The 10,685-nt window shown below is 40.1% G+C and overlaps 1 protein-coding gene across 1 annotated transcript in view; it reads right to left on the reverse strand.

Moving 5' to 3' along the window:
- Window positions 1–10,656: 10,656 nt before the first annotated feature.
- spg21 (SPG21 abhydrolase domain containing, maspardin) overlaps window positions 10,657–10,685 on the reverse strand; it is a 21,498-nt gene continuing 21,469 nt past the window's right edge. Inside the window, exon 8 of the mRNA XM_038304455.1 lies at window positions 10,657–10,685. This exon is cut by the window's right edge and continues 455 nt beyond it. The gene's annotated coding sequence lies outside the window, so the exon portion shown is untranslated.

Consider the following 10,685-nt stretch of genomic DNA (forward strand, 5'->3'; position numbering starts at 1 on the left):
TACGTCTGCATATTCCGTTCTATCGACCAGTAACAAAGTCAGTCCGAGGCCGTTTAATCCCTCGTGCTTTCAGTATTTTGCCTCTGTTCTGGATCCCACCGATCATTAAGGAAAAAGAGAAAACCAAACAAACTTCATTCTGTGCTCCTGCCGTGCCGACGTGTCATCACAATTACCCGGAAGCCGGTGACGTCACAGTTAAAGATCCTCCGTAAGTGCTATACTTACTGAAAATATAAATTAATAATTTTGCCCCGTTAAAAAAATTAAATAAATTTTAAATATATTCATCTAGTGAAACCAACAACCGAAAACCTGTTCCAGCTCCTGCCTCTGAGCAAGGTTTTTTTTTCATCTGACCTGTAAGTTCATTCTATGTTTGTTTGTTTGTTGTGTTTTTTATGCAATTGTAGGACTTTTGTTGTGTTTAGGCACTTATGTTTTTTTTTTCTCTTGTTTATTCACAGCTCTTGCTGTGTGGCAATTTATATTGGAGCCTTAATCCCTTGGATAAAAATTGACATTTATTTTGTGGGGAAGAATTTTGTGATTATTTTTTGATGGCTATATATTTATTTAATTTTTTCTTTTTGAAATACAAGGACTGTTAAGCCTAATTTTTTGTTGGTCTATTTGTGAAGAGTTTCCATTCTTTATTTGTAAGGGTCTACACACAGAAGTGTATGGTCCTTGTGTGACTGGTTTAAAAATATATATATATATATGTTTATCTCTCTTGTCAGGAGGGATACCTGACTGGCACAGCTAAAACAGTGACAAACACCCAGTTAAAAAACTAAAACTAAAATGATTAAACTTGTAAAACCGTCACAGTGCGCACTAACCATGGCGCCACCTGCACGCCCATAATTCTAGTTTTCTTTTCAATACAGTTGCGATATCCACCCAGAGCTCTTGTGAACTGTCCGTTCCCCCTGCTGTGATCATTTATGGGTGATTCTATTAAGGATAAGATCCTCAGCACTCCTCTAACTATGATTGGTTTATCTCTGGAAAGTGAGGCAGCATCTGAGGTAGCCATAGAATCTGAACCCGGTTTAGACTGCTTAGATCCAGTTGAACTTTCAGAGTTAGCAAAACTATTGTCTTCATCAAAGGTTTCAACTTATGTTAGATCAAGTTCCAAACAAGTTATTTAAGGAAGTATTCCTCTTTATTTCCACTTTTAGATATGATTAAGACTGTACCTGAAGCTTTTAAGATAATTGTTAAGATTATTTAATGATGATGTGTGAGTCTGATAAACCCTTAATAATACATGCCTGTTACATGTCAGACATCGACAGAGGTTTGCAGGTCTGGCACAGTTAGGGACAGAATCTAGTTAAACAATATGCCTTTTGATTATGTTGATCATTTAATGTGTTTCCTGATGAGTAAAGACAAGCTAACAGAATGGACTGCATGCTGCGCTATGCTACAGGAACATTGCTGAAGCTTGGACAAGCTTTATTTCACTAAGGTTTAAACACTGGTGTAACATTAGTGTTCATGTGTTCCTCAGATGCTCGTTACATTCCCATTAGCAAGTCTGACCAAGAGTCATGTAGTGGAATCCTGATGTCTATTCGCTGCTAGTTATTTCAAAGAGGTGCAAAGAATCATTTAACTAAAGGTTTTTGGTTCTTGATTAAGCAAATCATTCAATAAAACATTATTTGGCCAAATAATGTTTTATTCACCTCATGGATTTGCATTGTGAATTGGTCTAAAAACATTCCAATTTCTCTAAATTAGTGAAAAGCTAATTTGATCAGATCCCAAATTCTTCCAGATAAACTTTGGTTCTCAAACTCAAATCCATCCTAAACTGTAATATGGTTTTCAACCATTTTCCCCTTCCTCTTTGTACATAATAGTTAGTTTAGTTTCACTAGTTTTAGTGAAGAGTTTTTAACTGAAATATGTTTGACTTGGAGCTGAATGATTTTGTTAATAAACTCTTATATTTTGAACAGAAGTTGTGGTGAATTTGTTCCATGTATGTGCAGAATTAACTGTTTGACCATGATTAGAGCTCAAGTCACACTTTCATTTGTTGTTCTAACTAAAGCCAATAGGGCGTGTGTTCATAAACCATATATGACATATGACAGTCCAAATAATATCTGATTAAAAAAGATATTTGCCACCCCTACTGGGGAGGGCAATAAACATTTTAAAATATCACAACAAGACAGTTGATCATAATATATAGATTTTTAAAGACTTGAATATTTTGTTGGAATTAAAGGAACAGCACTAGACTGGTTTAAATCTGATCTATCTGATCGAATTCAGTTTGTTCATGTTAATGACAGATCTTCAACACGCTCAAAGGTTACCTGTGGAGTACCACAGGGATCAGTGCTAGGACCAATTCTCTTTACTTTATACATGCTCCCAATTGGTAGAGTTATTAGACAGCATGGGATTAATTTCCACTGTTATGCTGATGATACCCAGCTATATCTGTCTATAATCCAGATGAAGCTAACCCATTACATAGATTACAGGCATGTCTGAAGACATAAAAACCTGGATGACTCTTAACTTTCTGCTTCTGAATGCAGACAAAACAGAAGTTATAGTCTTTGGACCAGAGTCTCTGAAAAAGAAGCTGATTAGTCAGTCACTTCATTTGGATGGGATTAAACTGATTTCAGATAATAAAGTAAAAAATCTTGGTGTTGTTTTTGATCAGGACCTGTCATTTAAATCCCACATAAAATAGGTTTTTACAATTTCCATCTTTTATGGTAACAGTAATTTAATTTTATTGTCATTAAACTTTCACAAGTACAGAGCAATGAAATTAATTCCCTGCATTTAACCCATCCCCTTTGGGATGCAGTGGGCTGCTGTTGTGCGGCGCCCGGGGAGCAGTGTGGGGTTAAGGGTCTTGCTCATGGAGCAAGAGTGGCAGTCTGTGGGAGTCGGGGATGAAACTCACAACCTCAGGATTCAAAGCCATATGCCCTAACCACTAGGCCGCCACTTACACAGTGATCACAGTATCTGGGGTGATGCTGAGAAACTAGTCCTTGCATTTGTTACTTCAAGGCTGGACTATTGTAATTCTTTACTATCAGGAAGTCCACAAACTGTAGTTAAAAGCCTTCAGCTGATCCAAAATGCTGCAGCCAGAGTTCTGATGAAAATGAAAAAGAGAGATCATATCTCTCCTATCCTGGCTTCTCTTCATTGGCTTCCTGTTAAATCCAGAATAGAATTTAAAATCCTCCTTCTCACATATAAAGCCTTAAATGGCCAAGCTCCATCTGATATCAGAGATCTGATTGTTCCTTATGTTCCTAACAGAGCACTTCGCTCTCAATCAGCAGGTTTACTAGTGGTTCCTAGAATTTCTAAAGTAGAATGGGAGGCAGATCTTTTAGTTCTCAGGCTCCTCTCCTGTGGAACCAACTACCAGTTTTAGTCCGTGAGGCAGACACCCTGTCTACTTTTAAAGCTAGGCTTAAAACTTTCCTTTTTGATAAAGCTTATAGTTAGAGTGGCTCAGGTTATCCTGATCTATCTCTATAGTTCTGCTGCTATAGGCTTAGACTGCTGGAGGACATAGGGACCCCCATTTCATCATTCTGCTTCATTCTATCTCTATTCTCCCACTCTGCAGAATCTGTTAGTTCAATCTCTAACGTTCTGCTCTCTCTGCTTTTCCTCAGAGTAGCTTTGCCTCGTCTGTTCCTGTTTGGCTGTGACTCCATCCTGGAAAGAAACATCAGCTGTGCTGCTGCCATCAACACCTTTGTTTATAGATGTTGGAGATCAGCCTGTTTTCCAGTGTGGTCCTGTTTCTCTGACTGTGACTAACTGGATGTGCTCTCTTCGTCCTCTGGCATGGGAGCTGCCTTGGAGCTCGTCTGCCTGGCTGTGTGTTTCCTGGACGGGGCCGCCTTTTACAGCTGCTTTTTGTGTCTCTGCTTCTGTCTCCTTGAACCCCAGTCGGCCTCAGCAGATGGCCGCTCACACTGAGCCTGGTTCTGCTGGAGGTTTCTTCCTGTTAAAAGGAAGTTTTTCCTCTCCACTGTCGCTACAAGCATGCTTAGTGTGAGGGATTGTATTTGAGTCAATGAGTCAATGCAATCAACGGGTTTTCCTTAGATAGAAAACTTTGTATCAATTTGACTGTATGATCTGGTTGATCTGGATCTATAAAGTGCCTTGAGATGACATGTGTTGTGAATTTGGCGCTATATAAATAAACTGAATTGAATAGACTATGACGTCTTGACAGGGTTTTGATTCAGAGTTGTACCTGATGAGGTTCAGGCTGATCGGAGGAGAGGGGAACCGGTTGGGTCCAGAGACTGTGGGTTCAGCAGGGAGCTTAGCAGCGGCTGAGCTTAGCTTCAGGCTAGCGAGGTTCAGACCTTGAGTAGTTCTCCAAGTTCTCTCCTGAGAACTAGCAGGGAGATTCAGACTGAGGATCTTCAGGTTTGGCTTCTTAGGGCAGGCAAGCAGGTTTCCAAACATGAGCTCCTCCAGAGCTACTGACTTCGATCAGGCAGAGAAGACAGAGGCTGGTTAGAATCAGGTTACTCTCCAGAGCAGACAGAGAATATATGTGCAGGCTGAGGATCAGGTTCTGCTAACCAAAACTGATCAACACTCCGGCGCTGAAGACAGGTCTGGCCGCTGCTTATGTAGCTGGTCTCCTGATGGGCTGATGATCCTCAGGTGTGCAGGAGGCTCCAGCTCAGTAGACCCATAGCGCTCTCTGCAGGAGACAGGTGGCAGATCTCCAGATCCCAACACTACTTCACTCTGAAGCCTAGAGTAAAAACTAATCCACACTACATTCCTGTTACAAACATTTAGTTATTCTCATGACAAAGTGTTGTGTTGCTCTATTGAAGTAATCGAAATTAAGTAGCCTCAGTCTGGTTCAGCTTCAGTCCTTTCTTTTTATTCTCCATCTCCTTCTCCTCCTCCCTCACATACAGCAGTATCACATATCCATGTACAGAGCTCCCCCTACTGTCCTTTTGGTGCAATAACAGAACATAACACAAAGATTCATGCAGCTCAAGCTCCTCCTATTTGATGACTCAGCCCGTGGTGAAACAACCCTGCAGCCTCACTGTGATACACCTTAAGTCTAAAGCATTTAGATATCATATAGGATGATAATATCATGAAGCCAATTGTTCCTTTTTAACTATTTGAAATGCAGTGACGTGTGTGACCAATTGTACTGAATGTCCCTCCTTTTTGCCAACACGCTCTACAGAACGATACCTACATTGATACGGTGTAGGAACAGAAAAGAATGTGTCAATCTGGCTTATGCCAAGTTAAATATACAGGTGCTGGTCATAAAATTAGAATATCATGAAAAAGTAGATTGATTTCAGTAATTCCATTTAAAAAGTGAAACTTGTATATTATATTCATACATTACATACAAACTCATATATTTCAGATGTTTATTTTGTTTAATTTTGATGATTACAAATGACAACAAATGAAAATCTCAAATTCATCATATCAGAAAATTAGAATATTGTGAAAAGGTTCAAAATTGATGGCCCCTGGTGCCACACTCTAATCAGCTAATTAACTCAAACCACCTGCAAAAGCCTTTAAATGGTCTTTCAGTCTAGTTCTATAGGCTACACAATCATGGGGAAGACTGCTGACTTGACAGTTGTCCAAAAGACGACCATCGACACCTTGCACAAGGAGGGCAAGACACAAAAGGTCATCGCTAAAGAGGCTGGCTGTTCACAGAGCTCAGTGTCCAAGCACATTAATAGAGAGGCGAAGGGAAGGAAAAGATGTGGTCGAAAAAAGTGTACAAGCAAGAGAGATAACCGCACCCTGGAGAGGATTGTGAAACAGAACCCATTCAAAAATGTGGGGGAGATTCACAAAGAGTGGACTGCAGCTGGAGTGAGTGCTTCAAGAACCACCACACACAGACGTATGAAAGACATGGGTTTCTGCTGTCGCATTCCTTGTGTCAAGCCACTCTTGAACCACAGACAGCGTCAGAAGCGTCTTGCCTGGGCTAAAGAGAAACAGGACTGGACTGCTGGTGAGTGGTCCAAAGTCATGTTCTCTGATGAAAGTAAATTTTGCATTTCCTTTGGAAATCAAGGTCCCAGAGTCTGGAGGAAAAGAAGAGAGGCACTTCATCCACGTTGCTTGAAGTCCAGTGTAAAGTTTCCACAGTCAGTGATGGTTTGGGGTGCCATGTCATCTGCTGGTGTTGGTCCATTGTGTTTTCTGAGGTCCAGGGTCAACGCAGCCACATACCAGGAAGTTTTAGAGCACTTCATGCTTCCTGCAGCTGACCAACTTTTTGGAGATGCAGATTTCATTTTCCAACAGGACTTGGCACCTGCACACAGTGCCAAAGCTACCAGTACCTGGTTGAAGGACCATGGTATCCCTGTTCTTAATTGGCCAGCAAACTCTCCTGACCTTAACCCCATAGAAAATCTATGGGGTATTGTGAAGAAGAAGATGCAATACACCAGACCCAACAATTCAGAAGAGCTAAAAGCCACTATTAGAGCAACCTGGGCTATCATAACACCTGAGCAGTGCCACAGACTGATCGACTCCATGCCACGCCGCATTGCTGCAGTAATACAGGCCAAAGGAGGCCCAACTAAATACTGAGTGCTGTACATGCTCATACTTTTCATGTTCATACTTTTCAGTTGGCCAACATTTCTATAAATCCTTTGTTTTTATTGGTCTTCAGTAATATTCTAATTTTCTGATATGATGAATTTGAGATTTTCATTTGTTGTCATTTGTAATCATCAAAATTAAACAAAATAAACATCTGAAATATATGAGTTTGTATGTAATGTATGAATATAATATACAAGTTTCACTTTTTAAATGGAATTACTGAAATCAATCTACTTTTTCATGATATTCTAATTTTATGACCAGCACCTGTATGGCCAAGAAGCAAAAAAAGAAAGAAAAAAGCCCTTCCAGGACTTATTATTGAAGTTTCACAAGGGAGAAAAAACTAAAAGGGAGTTTTAAAAATTCTTCTTTTATCCTGGAATAATATAAAGCAGTTCTGAAGCGTCTGATTGCAATAGTTTTTAAAGAAGAGCAGATTAACAACACTTAGATTGTAAGAAAAGAAGTGGAATAGCCCTTTAGCCTTTTGCTGAGACGCTGTTATGAGAAGAAGGGTATTGATGCTGAGAATTGCCTCACCTGTTGCGCTCTAAGCTCTTGCACATTGATAATTAAGTGTCATTCAATTCAATTCAGTTTATTTATATAGCGCCAAATTCACTACACATGTCATCTCAAGGCACTTTACAGTTCAACCAGATCATACAGTCAAATTGATACAAAGTTTTCTATCTAAGGAAAACCAGTTGATTGCATCGACTCAAATACAATCCCTCACACTAAGCATGCTTGTAGCGACAGTGGAGAGGAAAAACTCCCTTTGAACAGGAAGAAACCTCCAGCAGAACCAGGCTCAGTGTGAGCGGCCATCTGCTGAGGACCACTGGGGTTCAAGGAGACAGAAGCAGAGATACAAAAAGCAGCTGTAAAAGGCGGCCCCGTCCAGGAAACACACAGCCAGGCAGACGAGCTCCGAGCCAGCTCCCATGCCAGAGGACGAAGAGAGCACATCCACTCAGTCACGGTCAGAGAAACAGGACCACACTGGAAAACAGGCCGATCTCCAACATCTATAAACAAGGGTGTTGATAGAAGCAGCACAGCTGATGTTTCTTTCCAGGATGGCGTCACAGCCAAACAGGAACAGACGAGGCAAAGCTACTCTGAGGAAAAGCAGAGAGAGCAGAAGGTTAGAGATTGAACTAACAGATTCTGCAGAATAGGAGAACAGAGAGAGAATGAAGCAGAATGATGAAAAATGGGGCCCCTATGTCCTCCAGCAGTCTAAGCCTATAGCAGCATAACTATAGAGATAGATCAGGATAACCTGAGCCACTCTAACTATAAGCTTTATCAAAAAGGAAAGTTTTAAGCCTAGCCTTAAAAGTAGACAGGGTGTCTGCCTCACGGACTAAAACTGGTAGTTGGTTCCACAGGAGAGGAGCCTGATGACTAAAAGATCTGCCTCCCATTCTACTTTTAGAAATTCTAGGAACCACTAGTAAACCTGCAGATTGAGAGCGAAGTGCTCTGTTAGGAACATAAGGAACAATCAGATCTCTGATATCAGATGGAGCTTGGCCATTTAAGGCTTTATATGTGAGAAGGAGGATTTTAAATTCTATTCTGGATTTAACAGGAAGCCAATGAAGAGAAGCCAGGATAGGAGAGATATGATCTCTCTTTTTCATTTTCATTAGAACTCTGGCTGCAGCATTTTGGATCAGCTGAAGGCTTTTAACTACAGTTTGTGGACTTCCTGATAGTAAAGAATTACAATAGTCCAGCCTTGAAGTAACAAATGCATGGACTAGTTTCTCAGCATCACCCCTGGACAGGAGATTTCTAATTTTTGCAATGTTCCTCAGATGAAAGAAGGAAATTCTAGAAACCTCTTTGATCTGGGATTTAAAAATAACACCAAGATTTTTTACTTTATTATCTGAAATCAGTTTAATCCCATCCAAATGAAGTGACTGGCTAATCAGTTTCTTTTTCAGAGACTCTGGTCCAAAGACTATGGGCCGGATTTATCAAGATCCAATTTTGCGTGCAGTAATTTGCGCTCGCAAACTGGAATTTTGCGCGAGGGGCTGAACCATGGATTGCGGGTGATTTAACAAGAGTGATTGCGTAACTGGTGGCAGGTGCAAAATTGTTGGAGACACCCTATTTAAATGATGGTTTTGCGCGTTTTGTGGTTTGCGGCAAAGTAGTTTGTACAAACTAGAGCATTTAAAAATTTTAATCTTAGTGACCCCCAACAAATAAATATATATATATATATATATATATATATATATATATATATATATATATATATATATATATATATATATATATATTTGTTGGGGGTCACTGTAAGATTAAAATTTCTTAATGCACTAGTGTTTTGTATTGGCCTGTAGAAAAATGCACATACCAAATGGCTCACAAGAAGTGACTGTGGATGAGATTATTGCGCGTATTCATCCCTGCAGCATTGGCATGTTGCTCCACAGGCGCAGGGGGAGAACCCCGACCCCGTCGGACAGCACTTCTGAAAAAACGAGATTGGGAGATTCCAGCTCTCGCTGCAACCTATGCTGGAATGACCCAGATGCAAAAAAGTGCAACGTTGCAAGGAGTTTTGTAATATCTGGGGTGGGTCCTCCTTGTGGCTGGCTCCAAATCCATTCGGAGTTCCTCCAACAGCTCCAAAATGGCAATGCTGGATAAACGATATGTTTTGATGATCGTTTCCTCGTTCATTCCAAAAATATTCACACGGAGTGAAAAAATGCGTTCTCTGCGTCTGCTTGCTTCATTTCCATGTCTCCTTCTTGCGACAATAACCGCTGCCATGTGTGCGCAATTACGCATACAGACCATTTGCACCTTCTTTTGAAACTTGTTCAATATAGAGTCAGATACCGTTAGCAAAATTGCTTTCAGGTGTAATAAATCACTTTGCGAGTGCTAAATTAATATATTTACATGTTCTCCTCCCACAAGACGCACTTTTGCGTGTAAACGCCCCATATTGCATATTCATTGCAGAAAAAGTACTAAATGGATAAGAGGCGCTATTTAGCACGTTTTAAAGACCAAATCCTTTTAGCACGCTGTTGATAGATCAGTTTGTACATTTTTTAGCGTGCGCAGTGAAATAGCTCACGTTTTAATACACGCAAACCTTTGATAGATCCGGCCCTATAACTTCTGTTTTGTCTGCATTCAGAAGCAGAAAGTTAAGAGTCATCCAGGTTTTTATGTCTTCAGACATGCCTGTAATCTATGTAATGGGTTAGCTTCATCTGGATTATAGCCAGATATAGCTGGGTATCATCAGCATAACAGTGGAAATTAATCCAATGCTGTCTAATAACTACCAATTGGGAGCATGTATAAAGTAAAGAGAATTGGTCCTAGCACTGATCCCTGTGGTACTCCACAGGTAACCTTTGAGCATGAGGAAGATCTGTCATTAACATGAACAAACTGAATTCGATCAGATGGCCGCTCACACTGAGCCTGGTTCTGCTGGAGGTTTCTTCCTGTTCAAAGGGAATTTTTCCTCTCCACTGTCGCTGCAAGCATGCTTAGTGTGAGGGATTGCTGAAGAGTCAATGAGTCGATGCAATCAGCTGGTTTTCCTTAGATAGAAAACTTTGAATCAATCTGACTGGATGATCTGGTGAACTGGAAAGTGACCTGAGATGACATGATGTGAATTGGAGCTATAGAAATAAACTGAATAGAACTGAATAATTTTAATATTCATTCTCCTTTAAAGAAGTTTGCGTAAGAAGTCACTAAATTGTTTTATCTCATAACCAACTGGGAGACCAATAAGAGGGTAATTATGTGTAAATCAACCTTTTTTTTTAAATGAAGGATCAGAACAATTCATTTATGTTTAACTTACCTTGAAGCAAACCCCAAAGATACGGATCTGGATAAGCTAGGAGGATGTAGCTGCTTTATTTGTATCCAGCGTCTTACTGCAAACATTGTTTTAGAGATATTTGATAAAAAGAAAAGAAAAAGAAAAACTGTATTCCAAAAAAAAG

Source organism: Cyprinodon tularosa, unplaced genomic scaffold (assembly GCF_016077235.1).
Source record: "Cyprinodon tularosa strain WSP-4 unplaced genomic scaffold, ASM1607723v1 ctg534, whole genome shotgun sequence".
Taxonomy (NCBI): Eukaryota; Metazoa; Chordata; class Actinopteri; order Cyprinodontiformes; family Cyprinodontidae; genus Cyprinodon; species Cyprinodon tularosa.